The 16,848-nt window shown below is 39.7% G+C and overlaps 1 protein-coding gene across 11 annotated transcripts in view; it reads left to right on the forward strand.

The window, feature by feature from the left end:
- The first annotated feature begins 5,680 nt into the window (after positions 1-5,680).
- Positions 5,681-16,848, forward strand: part of LOC132398212 (uncharacterized) — an 89,126-nt gene continuing 77,958 nt past the window's right edge. For 3 of the 11 annotated variants that reach the window (XR_009513588.1, XM_059977316.1, XM_059977319.1), the window contains exon 1: positions 6,334-6,492. The gene's annotated coding sequence lies outside the window, so the exon portion shown is untranslated. Of the gene's footprint in view, positions 5,964-6,333; positions 6,493-6,673; positions 6,778-7,415; positions 7,539-11,597; positions 14,068-16,848 lie in introns of those variants that run through there. The other 8 variants (XR_009513582.1, XR_009513585.1, XR_009513586.1 and 5 more) reach the window with 6 other exon arrangements.

A 16,848-nucleotide genomic window follows, 5' to 3' on the forward strand; every position in this document is an offset into this window, starting at 1 on the left:
ACCAATTAGGTCCATTGATGCAATATTTAATGTCATTGGTTTCTCTTTTTTTACTTTTCAGGGAACTGGAAAGAATCATTATCAACTGCAATGTCTTTAGTGTCTTCCTGCTAATGTCTAGACAGTTTAAAATGTGTATTATTTAAAATGATTAATATAACACACCTGACAGAACTTCAACCCCTTGCACATTCTATCTTTATTATTTGAAGTTTAGATCACTTGAAGTCTTTTCTAAATAGAAGTTTAAACTCACCTTGTAACATTTTGGTACTTTCTGTCAGATGGAACACAATAAATATGGGCTTGTGGTGAATCAGATTAACTTCTCTTCTTTTTCTACTCATGGTCAAAGACTTCCAATTCAATCATCCATGTATTAAATTGTTGACAATTGAGAATCTTTGGTACTTCAAGCAAGCAATTGTTCATTTGATTCAAATAAGACATTGGATGCATTATCGATTAGACTACAATGAATTTTATCAGGTTCATTACATTGAAGTGAATATTGATATCATTTTTGAAAGCAATAGTTAGATACTGGCAATAACATCAGTTCCAAACTTGTCAATATTTAGAGTCAGTCTGAAAAAGCTTTTTAGATTAATGATCTTAATTTCAATGCATACATTTTATATGTAACAAGGCAGTCATGCGACTGTTTATCTGATAACATTAAATCAAATCAAGATTTCTGAAGAGCTTTTGTTGCGTGATTATTCCAAGCATCTTGTTCCATGTTAGAAATTGCACCTGAGATTCCTGCTACATATTTCACACTAATTTGGTAACTGAGTAGGTTTCAGAGAGGTTCATTCTTCCATGATTTTCTGTCAACAGACATTTCAATATGATAAATCCTTTAATTATCTTTCATTGACATCAATCTGGTGGACAACAAGGAATTCTTTGGAGTTGTAATCTATTTTGCAGATTGCATGATTTTTCATGGAAGAAATTAGGTATGTTTTTTTCATTAAATTGAAGATGTATTTGCTGTTTATCATTGGATTTGAATGATGTCAGCTGTTTTCCTTGTTTTGGCTTAATTAGGAACTGATAGATTAATGCAATTGTTTGCATGACAAATAAGTGTTGAAAATGTTGTTAGTGGGACAGCATCTGTGTGAAAAATCAAGTTCATCAGGTTAATGGTGCAGTGAACATAAAACAAATTTTATAATGCAAAGAAACTGAAGAAGAAAATGAGCAGAAAGAAGATATGATAAGATGGAAAGATTAAATAACAGACACAAGAGGAATTGCAGATGCTGAAAATCCAGAGCATAATGTATTGGAGGAGCTCAGCAGGTCGGGCAGTATCTATGGATGGGAATAAAGAGTCGATGTTTTGGGCTGAGACCCTTTATCAGGACTGGAAATGAAGGGGGGAAAAGTCAATATAAGAAGTTGGGGGGGGGAGGGGAGTCAGAAGTACAAGATGGTAGGTGATAAGTGAACCCGGAAGAGGGGGATGAGGTGAAGTGAACAGCTAGGAAGTTCATTGGTGACAGAGATAAAGGGCTGGAGAAGGGGAAATCTGATAGGAGAGGACCTTAGAAGAAAGAAAAGGGGAAACAGAACTGGAGGGAAGTGATGGGTAGGAAAGAGGGGAATGTGTGAGAGGGAATCAAGCATGAGGAATGGTGAAGAAGAGGAGGGGGGATAATGACTGGAAGTTCAACAAATCGATGCTTAAGCTATCAGGTTGGAGGCTACCCAGACGGAATATACGGTGCTGCTCCTCCAACTTAAGTGTGGCCTCATCATGGCAGTAGAGAAGGCCATGGACTGACACGTCAGAATGGAAATAAGAAGTAGATTACAAATGTGCGGCCACTGCAAAGTCCCACTTTTTTGTGGTGGATGGAGTGAAGCTGCTTGAAGCAGCGGTCTCCCAATCTATGTCGGGTCTCACCGGTATACAGGAGGCCATACCGCAAGCACTGGATGCAGTAGATGACCCCATAATACTCGCAGGTGGAGTGTCAACTTACTTGGAAGGGCTGTTTGGGGCCCTAAATGGTAGTGAGGGAGGAGGTATAAGGGCAGGTGTGGCACTTGTTCTGCTTACAAGGATAAGGGCCAGGAGGGAGATCAGTGAGGAGGGACGAATGGACGAGGGAGTTGTGCCTGGGAGCGATCCGTGTGGAAGTGGGGAAGAGGGAAAGATGTGTACTGGATGTGAAGACTTGTGGGGTGGTAGGTAAGGACAAGAGGAATTCTATTCCTAGTGTGGCAGTGGGAGGATGGGGTGAGGGCAGATGTGTGTGAAATGGAAGAGATGCGGGTGAGGGCAGCACTGATAGTGGAAGAAGAGAAGCCCCTTTCTTTGAAGAAGGAGGACATTTTAGTTGTTCTGGAATGAAAAGCCTCATCCTGAGAGCAGATGTGGCGGAGGAAGAGGAACTGAGACAAGATAATGGCATTTTTACAAGTGAATGGGTGGGAGGAGGTATAGTCAAATTAGCAGTGAGAGTTGGTGGATTTATAAAAGATATCAGGAGATGGACTGTCCCCAGAGATGGAAACAGAGATTGAGATAGGGACCAAGTAAATTTGAGGGCAGGGTGGAATTTGGAGTCCAACGAAGCAGTTCAAATGCAGTCTTTAATGTAGCGTAGGAAGAGTTGGGAAGCGATGCCGGTATAGGCTTGGAACATGGACTGTTTCACATAGTCAGCAAAAAGACAGGCATAGTTGGGACACACGTGAGTGCCCATGGCTACACATTAAATATCTGAAACAATGCAGCAAAGTAATAGCAGTCATTACAGGACAAGGATGTGTTAAAGGTTCAAGGTTCAATTTATTGTCAAAATATGCATGTACAATACAACTCTGATAATCATCTTTTCCAGATAGTCATGAAATACAGAAAGGGCATGGGAATGGTTGACAGAAAGACATCAACTCCCTCCACCCCAGCACAAAATGCACAGACTCCAAAACCACCGACCCCCTTCCCCGCAGAAGAACAGCAACAATAGCATCAAATCCCCAACACCCTCCCCCACTGAAAAACAGAGCAAAAATAAAATCAGATCTACAACCCCCTCACTCACCGAAAAGAACAGAGACAATTGCATCAAAGTCCCCAACCCCCTCGCACACACAAATTTAACAGATTACCCACCTGCCAATTGACCACAAGAAAGAAAATACCAAAAAACCAAAGGAGACCAATATAAAGTACATTTACATAAATCTCAGAATATCGAAAACATCTTTCTGTCAGCATACATAGAGAGTGGCTGCAAAGCTCCATCCTTCCATGAACAGTGACTGCTGCAATGGGTCCAAATGCCACCGACCCAGCTGCTGAGCATTGTTGCCCCTGTGGCCTCCATTGGGAGTGACGTTGAGTTTTTCCACCAGCCGGCTTGTGTCTCAGTCCTTTTCGGGACCCTGTTTCCGATCTTCACGAAGGGCAGCTTTCCAGACACAGCAGAGCACGAGATCATTCAATTTTGTTCCAAACTGCACATCACAGGCCACAAGAGTGTCCGTAACACAAGCAAGACAAAAAGAGCAAACAGACAGTGCGGACGAAGTGGAATAGTTGAAGAGATTAGCCATCTGAAGATGTCGCTGGAGAAATTGTTGTTCACTGACCGGAAGACCCTGTGTTAACACAACATCTGAAATCATCAAACTCAATGTCAAGAAGTCAAAAGATGTCCTGATTTTCTCTGGACTACATTATTTGTCTTTGGAACAGTGAAGGAAGCTGAGGATGAAGTGCAAGTAGGAGAAAGAATTAAAACAACAGTTGACAGGAAGCCTGGAGGCACTTCTGCATATTGAACAGAAATGTTTTGCATTACAGTCACTTAATTTTCACTTGATGTTCCTATTGTTAAGGAGACCACATCTTTAGCAAGCAATGTAGAGAAATTGCAAGTAATTCTCACGGCAGACAAAAGACCTGGAGGAATTCAAAGTAGGGAATAAAATGAATGTTGATTCATCTTGCTTGGCTCCATACAAATATGCCAAGGGAAGCAGAGGGGATGTTGGTGACATAGGACAAAATCATATACTGTAATTAGAAACAGGCCTTTCAGCCCAACAAGTTTAAACTGACCTTAATCATTTATTTACACAAGTCTGCATTAATTTTGTTTTATTCTCCCCAAAATCTCATTAATTTTCTACCCATCAATTCCACTGCTCATGTGCAGACATGGTGGCAATTCATAGTGGCAAAATAATTTACTATTCTGTACACTTTTGGCATTTGTGGGGGTACCCACACAATCACAGCGAGAAAACACAAACTCCACGAAGGGAACCCCTCAGGTCAGGAATGTGTATCCCATCAGATTCCCTGGCACTCCTGTGCCACCATGTTGGGCAAAGAACCAGAACTCTTTGTTATGCTGACATATTTGGTAATGACAATGTGTTCAAGGTGAAATAGCAGAAGTTAATCCTTTGGAGGATGCTTGCTTCTTTGGGTAATTTCTCCCTGATCTTGTTTGTTATATGACAAAATAAGCATTCTAATGCAGAAATAATTTTCAGTTTGAGCATTGTTTGGTGAGTGTTTGTTATAAACAATATTCTGGGTAAGTATTTGTTAATTCTGTACAGTTATCTTCCTCAACTAGCCATTATGGGTAGGGCGAGAAAAGCGTTGAAAACCAAGATTATTAGGAATTTGTTAGATAAGGGTATTAAAGAAAATGTGAGCAAGGTGACAAATGAAATTATGATACAGTTCATATCCAGCTGAATGGTAGAATTGACCCAAAGTACCAGATTCTGATTGCACATTCCCCTTACACTAAGAATGTATACCTAAAGCTTCGTCCTGGGCCAGCATTCTAATTTCAAAGCACGTTTTGTAGAAATGCCTAAAACGCAAATTGGACAGAAAACTAATGTTCTCCGCTCAGAATAAAATTATTAATTATTACTGTATAGGTATAAACATTAAATTTGCCCTTACATATGTGCAATCCAATATACTGCCTAATTGCTCGTAAATCATATGTGCGGAATATTCAGTCAGTGCTATGTATCATAAAATAAAAAAAGTCTTTAATTAGTGACCAGTGGAACCTAAGCACATGATTTGTAATTGTGCATAGCAGTTCTTCTACAAAGCTACCAGTGAAAGAGCCAACATTCTATTAAGCAATCAATACAAATTAAAATTATTTAATATGCATTTAATTGTCATATTATTAAAAACACTAAAACAATATTTACTTCATTAGGATTCTTCCTACATTTAGATCTTGGCAGGCTGGTTCTTTCTAAACAAATTCATGTGTACTGAATGTCTTAATACTGGAAGGTTTCTTTAAAGTCGTTCTTCATAATTCTATCCTGAATAGGTAAACATGGAAGATTCACTAAGGATTGATTAGGTTCTGGATTGTGTCACTTGATATTAACTTTTAAGTCCATTTTAATCTTTAATTTTGTCAGCTCACTCACTCTTTACTTTCCCTTTGAAATTAAAGATTATCTAAAACCAAAGTCCATTTTTTTCCAGATTTGTTGTTCTTGTGACTTTATAATGATTACCATGAAATTCCAAGATGCGGTTTGAGCTAAGAATTAATTGACTTGTCAGAAATTAATAACAGGTGCGAATGTCACTAACTCGTTTGGGCCGGGGTAGATAAAAAGGACATCATTTGATTTTTTTTGTGATTGGGCAAAACTTTTGCTATCAGTCAGTGAAATGTATTGATATTTGTGGAGAAAGATCAAATTTTGGCTAATAATAATTAAATTAATGGGTGTATACACAATAATATATTTGGAGAAAATTATATGCCTCATGGATATTTTTTATTAACTAGTGATATTGTGGTGCTACTGTCATCAATTGCCTATTCAGAAGTTGTCTGCGGAGTCACCTGTGAAAGGAAAATTGAATTGGACCAGCCACATACTGTATATCCTGTAGATAGAAGAGCAATTCAGAAGCTGTGTATCTTGAGGTGAGTTATTCTCTTCTTGAAACTTTTTCACTATCTATAAGGAGGCTGAAGAAATGGCTTTTAGTTACTTAGATAAGTAACAGCGTTCAAGAAGCTCAACATCATCCAGGACAAAGCACGATGCTCCATCTGGTATCCTGGATGTTCATATCTTACAGCAATATTGTAGTGTTGCTACAGTGTATATTCTCTGCAAAATGCACAGTGGATACTTTATCCTTTCATTGTTATGAATCCTAGATCTCTATCCAATAGTACTGTAGGATGACCTTTAGAACAACAACAGTGGTTCAAAGGGATGATTGACAAATAGTTAGGAATTGATAACAAACACTGCCCTCACCAGTGTCATAATAATACAAATGCTTAAAGATTTATCCAAGATAGCTTTCACTAGATCTGTGTGAGTCACCATAGATTTAGAATGTTTTAACATGTTATGTAATACTGATGTAACCCAGATGGCATTAAATGCTGTTATTTTTCCCTAACTTGACAGTAAATATTTGGACTGTTGGATGGAGAAAAGGTGAGTTAACCAAAAACTTTTATTTTTATATGTTCATTCTTTCGAATGAACTACCTTCTTGAACTGCTATAGATCTTCTAGTGAATGTACTCCCACAATACTGTTGGTAGGAACCTATGGGACTTAGACCCGACCATGATAATTGAATAATGATAAATTTTGCAGCCAGAATGGTGTGTAATTTGCAGGGGATGCTGCAGTTACGGTGTTCTGATATATCTATTGCTGTTATCCTTCTTGTTGGTAGAGGTTATAGGTATGGGAGTTACTGCTGGACTTGTCAAGGTGAGTAACGCAGGCCATGCTGTGTGTGGTACATATTGTACTTATGGTATATGGAGGGTTTGAATGTTAGGGGTTCCAGTCAAGCAAAATACTTTGCTGTATGGTGGAAAGTCTTCAGTGTGTTAGAATTTGAGCCATTGGTTGCAGAATAATAGAACATAGAAAAGTAGAGCACTTGACAGGCCATTTAGCCCTTTATGTTGTGCTGACCTTGATGCCATTTTTTTACTAAGGGCCTTCCTCCTGTGTAACATCCTTATACCTCCATCCCTTCACATTCATATGTGTATCTAAAACTGTCTTAAGCTCCACCAATCCGTCTGCTTCCACTACTACCTGTAGTAAACTATACGAGGCTCCTACCACACTGCATAAAATAAAACTTGTCCCTCATGTCACCTTTAAATTTCCTACCCTCTAACCTTAAAAGCATGTCTTGTAGTGTTTGTCATTTATACCCTAGGAAAAACAATCTGACTATCTTCCCTATCTATGTATTATAAAAACCTCTATAAGGTCACCTCCTCAGCGTCAGATGCTCTCAGAAGAAATCCCAAATTTGTCCAATCTTTCCTTACAGCTCATATCCTCTAATCCAGGGAGTGTCCTGATAAACCTTTTCTGCACCCTCTCTACAGTGTCCGCATCCTTCCTATAATAGGGTGACTAGAACTGCAAGCAAAACTCCAAGTGCCATCGAACTGAAGTTTTATACAGCTGAGGCATGACTCGTATACTCAACACCTCAACAAATGAAGGCAAGGCACCATTTCACCATCTTGCACAGCCACTTTCAGTGAACTATAGTTTGGTACAGTGCATTCCCTCTGAAATTCAGTGCCATTTAGGGGTCTATCATTAATTGTATACTTTATTCTTTCGTTTGACCTCCCTAATTATAATACCTCACACTTGTTCCATTTAAACTCCAGCTGTCACTTATCTGTATTTAGAAGATTAAGGGGGAATTTTATTGAAACATATAAAATTCTAAAGGGATTGGACAGGCTAGATGCAGGAAGATTGTTCCCGATGTTGGGGAAGTCCAGAACGAGGGGTCACAGTTTAAGGATAAAGGAGAAGCCTTTTAGGACTGAGATGAGGAAAAACTTCTTCACACAGAGAGTGGTGAATCTGTGGAATTCTCTGCCACAGGAAACAGCTGAGGCCAATTCATTGGCTATATTTAAGAGGGATAATATATAATATATTTAAGTGCCACATATCTAATATGACCCTTGTGACTAAAGGGATCAGGGGGTATGGAGAGAAAGCAGGTACAGGGTTCTGAGTTGGATTATCAGCCATGATCATACTGAATGGTGATGCAGGCTCGAAGGGCTGAATGGCCTACTCCTGCACCTATTTTCTATGTTTCTATGTACATATCTGTAACTGATCTATATACTGTATTCTTTGATAGAACTTTACACTGTACCCAGTTCACCAATCATGGTGTCATCAGCAAATTTGTTAATCTACCCATCCATATTTTCATCCAAGTGTTTAATATACACTCAGAGGTCACATTGTCAATAAAGTGGCCACTAAGTGTAGTTTATGATTTTCTGTTGCTGTAGCCCATCTATTTCAAGGTTTGATGTATTGTGTGTTCTGAGATGCTCTTCTGCACACCACTGTTGTAATGCATGGTTGTTTGAGTGTCTGTCACCCTCTTGTCAGATTGAACCAGACTGTCTGTTCTCCTCTGACCTCTCTCATCAACAAGGTGTTTCCGCCCACAGAACTACCACTCACTGGATGTTTTTTTGCATCATTCGCTGTAAACTCTCGAGATTGTTGTGTGTGAAAATTCCAAGCGATTAAGTTTCTGAAATACTGAAATTATCCTGTCTGGCATCAACTGTCATTCCATAGTCAAAGTTACTATGATCACGTATCTTCCCCATTCTGATATCTGGTCTAGTTAACAACAGAACTCTTTGTTTATGATTACATACATTGAGTTTTGCCACATGATTGGGTGATTAGATACTTGTATGAACGTAAACTTAACCTAATAAAGTGGCCACTGAGTGTATGCCATTTGGCCCTGAGACTTAATCACCTTTATGCTTTTCAAATGACCCAGGAGTCTCTCTTCCTTAATCTCACACTGTCCCAGCCCATTAGCATTCCTCACTCTGTTTACACTATCCTCTAAATCGTCCTCAGTAAATACGGGCACAAAATACTCATTTAATACCTCAACCACTTCCTCTAACTCCAAGCAGGAATGATCATCTTTATCCTTGTGTGGACCTGCCTTCTCTTTAGTTATTCTCTTTCATAATGTCAGTATTAAGATACCTGGCCTCTTATTTCCTCCTGAGGGTACTTTTTCTACGTGTCTGGTGTAGTTCAATTTCTGGTTAACAGTTATCCTTCCAGAATGTGATAATGGAGATTTGCATTGGTAATACCACTGCATGACAAGGGTGGGATATCGGAGTCTCTCTTGTTGCAGATTGTCATGCAAGTATTTTTGTGGTAGAAGTGTTACTTGCCAGTTTTCAGCCTGTGTCTGAAGGTTGATGAAGTTTTGCTGAATGTAGATATAGATTCCTTCATTTTTGATATGTAAACAGTTTTGGGCTCCATATCTCAGAAAGGATGTGTTGTCATTGGAGAGAGTCCAGAGGAGGTTCACAAAGATTATTCCGGGATAGAAGGGGTTATCATATGAGGAGACATGACAGCTTTGGGCCTGTTCTCATTGGAATTTAAAGAAATACGTGGGGATCTCATTGAAACCTACTGAATATTGAAAGGACTAGATAGGCTGGATGTGGAGAGGATGTTCCCTTTGGTGGGGGCTATCAAGAACTAGAGGGCACAGCCTCAAATTGAGGGGCAACCTTTTAGAATAGAGGCAAGGAGGATTTTTTTAGCCAAAGAGTAGTGGATCTGTGGAATGCTTTGCCACAGTCTGTCGGTGGAGGTCAAGTCTGTGAGTTGATCACTTCCTGATTGGTCAGGACATGAAAGGATATGGCGAGAAGGCAGAAGGGGTTGAGTGGGATCCGGGATCAGCCATGATGGAATGGTGGAGCAGACTCAATGGGTTGAATGGACTAATTCTGCTCCTATGTCTTATGGTCTAAATAGAATTTTGTATTGTGTAAGCACCAACAAACTATCTATCCACATGAAGTCATTGATGGATCAAAACTGAATAATGGACACAATAGGAATGAATTGCTCTTTTTTCATGGTGGCTGCTGGTACTGCTGGGGTACCATACTATAAATAATACTAGTCAAGAATTTGGATCAAGGAAACCAAATGTAATATTTCTAAGTTTTGAAATGGCACAAAATTGCGTGGGGCTGTAATGACCCAAGAAGGTATCAAAGTGATTGAGGCAAGTTAAGTGAGTGGGAAAAATATCTGACTCATGCAGAATAATGTTGACAAATGTGAGATTATCTACTTAGTAGGAAAGAGAAAATACAGAATATTGTTTATAAGGTCAGAAACTGGAAAATGTTAATGATCAAAAAGGATCTGAAAGTCATTGTACATCAATTACTGAAAGCTAACAGGAGAAACAAACAATTAAGAAGGCAGTGTTGGGCTTCACTGCAAGATGCTTTGTGCAGAAGAGAAAGGATGTCTTTGGACAATTATATATGCCCTTGGTGGTGACACCACAACTGGAATGTTGTGTGTTGTTTAGATCTCCTTGCCTCAAAAGCAATATACTTGCCATAGTAGAGGGATAGCAAAACTTCAGGGAGTCACATAGCACAAAAATTGGCCCTTTGGTCCACTACATCTATGCTGACCATTTGTTCATCTACATCAAACCCATTTGTCTACATTAGAACCATATCTTACTATGCCTTAGCCATTTGAGTATCTGTCTAAATGCCCGTTAAACATAGTATCTGTACACTTAGTGGCCACTTTATTAGGTACCTTCTGTACCTTACAACATGGCCACTGAGTGTATTTTCATGGTTTTCTGCTGCTGTAACGCATCCACTTTGAGTCTCGATGTCTGTGATCAGAGATGCTCTTCTGCACACTATTGTTGTAAAGTATGGTTGTTTAAGTTACTATTGCCTTCATGTCAGCTTGAACCGGTCTGGCCACCCTGCTCTGACCTTTCTCATTAGCAAGGTGTTTTCGCCCACAGAACTGCAGCTCACTGTGTGCTTGTTTTATTGTTCATCACACCATTCTCTATAAACTTTAGAGACTATTGTGAGTAAAAATCCCAGGACAGCAACAGTTTCTGAGATACTAAAACCACCCAGTATGGCACCAAAACTCACTCCATGGTCAAAGTCACTTAAATCGCATTTCTTTCCCTTTCTGATGTCAGAATGCTGTTGCTGGATTTCACTTTGGCATTTAACACTCTTGCCCAACAGACCTTGGTGAACAAACCCCAACTCCTCAATCTAAATGCACCACTGACCAACAGACCTCAGATGGTCAGTTTGCACCACTGCTCCCCCCTCCCCATTATCCTGAACACGGGTGCCCCCCAGGGATGTGTGCTGAGTCCTTTGTTGTACACTCTGCTCATGGACAAACACCCAAGTAATCACATTTCCAAGTTCACCAATGGCACAATAGAGGTGGGGCTCATCACTGTAATGTATTTAATATTTCAGTAACACTTGAGTAATGTAAGTATACTGTTTGATTGATCATTCTTTTTTTACTTAAATAATTCATTATGGGTTATATGTAAATGTACATGAATGTCATACATCATTATGCTACTACTTCATAAGTGCATGCCTCACTTAAAGTAAAAGTGAAACTTAAGTGCACACACATTTCTTTGCTCTGTGTTTTCTTTCCAGTCATTTTATGATTTGGAGTTACGAAGCATAACAGTGATGATGAGGACGTTTTAAAAGACCCTGGGATGACTACCTCCTGTTGACGAGCAGCGAGACATCTGGCTTTTAAAAAAAGGCTAGAAATGGATGAATTCATGGGTTCATAAGCAATGAGTACCGGTTGTTAATAATCATAAATAAAAAAAAGAACAGAAATGGCTGGCTACATTGGAAAGATAGATGAGTTCAACTGCACAGAAGATAACTGGATTTTGCATTCTGAGTGAATTGAGTAGTATCTTGAAGCAAATAAAATAGCCAACAAAAAGCGGGTGCCAATTGGCTGAGTGCATTGGGTGTAAAAGCATTCAGTCTGCTTTGAAGATTAACTACTCCAACCAGTTGAAATGAGTTTGCTGATATCGTGAAATTAATGTGGGTACATTCAAAACTGAAATCATTATTGATTACAGAATGCTTTATGTGGTAAAAACAGGAGAGCCAACATGGTTGGGCTTGATTGACAAAGAAAACTATAACTTTACTGAAGATCTATCCACCAGTTCTAGGCCACATCTCCTGCAATAGAGTCAACAGAAAATGAATTTAAAAAGGTACAGGATGATACCACAGCAGTGTTCAGGAATGGCACTGGAAAACACAAACATATCAAGGGTAAAATAGTGTTATATGAAATTGAATACTCAAGTTTTACAAAGCCTGCCCAGTTCCAGATAAAGTAGTCACTGTGCTACATCGCATAGAGGCTGAAGAAATTCTTTCCAAGGTTGAGTGGAGCCCATGGGCAATGCCAGTGGTCCCAGTAGCCAAGAGTAATGAGCCTGTCAGGATCTATGATGATTTTAAGTTCACCAGCTACCCAGTACTGAAAATAGATCAGTATCCTCTGCCAAGGATAGACGATATCTTTACAAAACTCTCTGGACGAAAACATTTCAGCAAAGTGGACTTAGCTGAGGCTTACTTACATATAGAGTGAGAAGAAGAGTCTGAAGTGTTTCTCGCCATTTGCACTTGCAAAGGGTTTTATCACTATATGAGGCTTATTTTTGTAGTAGCCTCTACACCTGCACTCTGGCAGAAAGCTACGGACCGGGTGTTGCAAGGCTGTCCAGGCACTCAGTGTTATCTGGATGACTTCATTGTTACCGGTAAGGATGACAAGGAGCATCTTAAAAATCTTAAGACAGTGTTAAAATGATTAGAAGATTATGGTCTCAGAGCACAGCACAACAAGTGTGAATTCTTTAAGCCAAGCATCACTTACTGTGGTCATTGACACACAAGTATTATACAAGAATATAAAATATATTTTTATGATTTATCAATTACTATCACAGATTCCTGCTAAATTGGCTGTTGAGTTCACCCTTTGAACTCAGCACTACGGATTGGGAAAAAATGGCAATGAACAAAGCAGTGTGAGGTGGCTTTCTAAAAGGCAGAAGAAATGGTGACATCAGACACTATACTCACACATTATCATCCGTGTCATCCAGTGAAGCCTGCCTGTGATGCCTCGCCTTATGCAATAGGTGAAGTATGTCACGTTATGAGTGGTGGAAGTGAATGCCCTATGAGCTTTGCATCATGTTCCTGTACCACTACAGAGAACAATTGCACATAGATTGACAGAGTGGCTTTCAGTCTGGTTTGGGATGTAAAATGTTTCAACCAGCACTTGTATGGGAGAAAGTTTACCCTCATTACCGATCATCAACTACTAGCGTTCATTTTCAATCCACAGAATGGTGTTCTCCTAACAGCAGTAACAGAAATGCAGAGATGGGCTCTATTTCTTGGAGGACATAATTACAAGACTAAATTTAAGAGAATGAATAATCATGGAAATGCTGATTGACTGTCCCATTTACGCTTGGAAACAAAATAGCCTGAAAAATTTACAAAAGAGGATACTCCACCAACGTATTCTCCCAAATGCAAGTTGAAAGTCTCTCTATTATAGCAGAGATGATGGATAAGAAAACCAGAAAAGACCCCACACTGTCTCAGGTCTACATGCCCAAAATGTCAGGTGCGTGCAGCAGAATCTCCACTTCCCCCATTTTTATCAGTACCTGGATGAACTTATCATTGATGGGGGTTGCCTTATTGATTGTTGAGAGTCATACCATCCAAACTCAGAACTATGTCCCCATCATCTAGGCATGGTCAAAGTGAAAGCATTGGTTTGAAGCTTTGTCTAGTGGCCTTTGATAGATCAGCAGATTGAGCAGCTTGCCATGAATTGTTCAGGATATCAATGCCACCCAGACAAAGGTATCCAGAGCTGTCAGAACCATATCCACAGTCCCAGAGTCAACTCCTGCAACCAACACAGAGGAGGAAACAGAATCTGAGATTATTTCACAATCACAAGTCTCACCTGCCAAAATCGCTGAAAGCCTAAACCAGGAGTTCAACACCATTTGATGTGTTTCAAAATAACAAAGTTCCAGATCGGGTAGAGGTACTTTCAATCCTTTGTTATGGAACCATTAAAACTAAACAAACTTTTAGCAATGAAAAACTAATGATACAAAATTACCGATAAAATGTTCAAGTTAGCAAAGTAACAAAGTTACTGGTCAAACTAACATATTTAAAACAAAGTTGGTTTAAACTGAAGTTATATCTAGTTAGTATTCCAAATACATCCCAATTAGCAGTCCTAATTAGCATAACTAAGCTGTCGAGCTAAATTAGCACTGTATACGTATTTAAGTGTGCTAATAGCAGTCAGGAACACTTTCCCCTTCAATTCTCTAGAGGCCACATCTACTGGATTGTTTAAAGTATCTATATATTTCCATTGAGATACCTCTGAGATCTTAAGAATTTCTGAAACCCTGTTTGCAACGAAGGTTTGGGACCTGGAAGCTTCATTCTTGAAATACTTCAGCAAAGAAGTCCATAAAGCTGAGTCCTGAAGCTGCATGTGTAACTCCTTCCTCCACAATGTGTCCACGCAGCTTGCCACTGCAGCATAGTCGTCACTTTTATTGTCATTTTGACCATAACTGCTGGTACAGTACATAGTAAAAATGAGACGATGTTTTTCCGGACCATGGTGTTACATAGATGAGCTCCATATGAGAGATGGAAACTGACCCTAGATATTTCCATGATAAAGACACTATGCATCTGTGAGCGCATGTTGTAAACTAATCGGTAGGTCACTGCTCCATAGCCATCTTCACTTGCATCTGTAAAGTGGCGTAACTGTACAGCAGTAACTTCTCCAAAATCCCGGGGTTTCAAGCATCTCACAGACTTGAAAACTGTTGAAGTTCTTCCAGCCAGCTTATTTATTCATGAGTATCCGACTTTGGTATACTGTCATCCTAGCCAAGCCCTTTCTTATGTAGATTTTGTAGGGTCTTCTTAGCACCACTGCACTCCAGATTCCTAAGGGATCATAGATGGAACTGTAGAGAGGATCCCCTGCTGATGAGTGGTCTATCTTGTATCATGATCTTCAAGTTGAATGTATCAGACTGAATGCAGCATTACACACCCAGTACACTTTCCACTGAAGATATATCTTGATCCAAATCCTTCATGCCTTTCACCTTTTGCTCTTCTGGTATCACAGCCAGCATACTATGTCTGTTGCTTATCCACTTTGTCAAGTTGAAACCTGCTTCCAGCACAAATGGATAAAAGGTCATGATAGAGAGTCACTGCTTCTTCCTCAGAGGTCACTGACACAAGGCAGTCATTAACATAGAAGCACCTTATACCTTGCAGCTGAACTGTTCTTCATTGTCTTCAGCATATTTCCTAAGAGCTAAGTTGGCACAGCTCAGTGATGAAGTTGCCCCAAAGAGATGTTCCATCATTGCAACTTCTGCCATCTCTTGGCTAATGTTGCCATCAGCCCCCCAGGGAAAGCTCAACAGGTCTACATCTTCACAGGTACTTGAAGCTGATGAAACATTGATTCAGTATCTGCCATGATACTGGTTCTTTTCTGAATCTGGTTATGATTCCATTCAGTGAGCTAGTAGGATCTGGTTCCTGTAAAAGCTGAGCATTAAGAGATATTTCCTGAAAAGTAGCTCCACAGTCAAACAGAACAGAAAGTTTCCCTTTTCTGGTGTGATAAGCACCACAATGTGGAATATACATTGTGTTTTAGATCCTCTGCAGGCACTCTTTTGGAATAATCTTTGGAGATAACATCCTTCATGAAAGCTGAGCACCACACACAAAATGCTGAAGGAAATCAGCAGGCCAGGCAGCATCTATGGAAAAAAAGTACAGTTGACGTTTTGGGCTGAGACCCTTCTCCAAGAAAGCTGCGTAGTCAGTGTGAAATGACAAATTGTTCTTAAACCTCATTCTTAGACTTAGAGTATGCTGTTCAGCAATCTTCCTATTATTTGGCATGTTAACCTCTTTTTTTCTCAAAGGTAAACTAATCTGGTAGTAGGCATCCACCAGTTTTGCAGAATTTGCAATCAACTCCATGAACTTGTGGTCTTCTCTTGACAAACTAGGTTGTTTGTCCTGACGGCATCCAGGGAAGTCTGCCTTAACCTCCTGCTGCCAAAGCTCATCTACATTCAAAACTGTCTAGTTGTTCACACTCTCTTTCATCACCTTGATCTTTTCAGAGGTCCATTCACAGTCCAATGCAACATTGTTCTAATTGCAGGGGGTCCATAATAACACTTCGAATCACGTGTAACTCAATTTCTGAATCAATCTCTGGCAAATGGACATGTTTCAGGTGAGACCATCTCTGGAGATCCCTCTGTCGTGGAATGTTCCATTTGTGGACAGGCAAACGTCCCTGCATATAGATATTAGGTAGATCACAATAGCTTTCACCATCTAAAGCAGCCACTTCCAATTCGGAGACACTGCAGCACTGCAAGACTTTCTCTTGTTCAATGGTACATATGGGAATCTATGTCCTTTTTCTGTGAGGTTGAAATTGTCCTTGAGGTTGTCCAGAACACTGCTGTACTTCCTTGATCTAATGAAAGCATAAGTAATCTCTGTCTTGTTACTCTTCTTAGGCTTGACGTACTGGAATTATGGGACTTTTACAAACATGATCACCAGCTCCTGTAAGGCCATTGGAAAGCAGAGCATTACTCACTGTTGTGTCTGGTTCTTTCATGGCTTGTTTTGATTCTACTCCCTTTTCAAATATGAAGTATGCAGTGATGCTTGATACTGCATACCTTACGTGAAAGACGTTTTCTGCAATTCCTGCGGATGTGTCCTGTACACAAACAGC

Source organism: Hypanus sabinus, chromosome 8, assembly GCF_030144855.1.
Source record: "Hypanus sabinus isolate sHypSab1 chromosome 8, sHypSab1.hap1, whole genome shotgun sequence".
Classification (NCBI taxonomy): domain Eukaryota; kingdom Metazoa; phylum Chordata; class Chondrichthyes; order Myliobatiformes; family Dasyatidae; genus Hypanus; species Hypanus sabinus.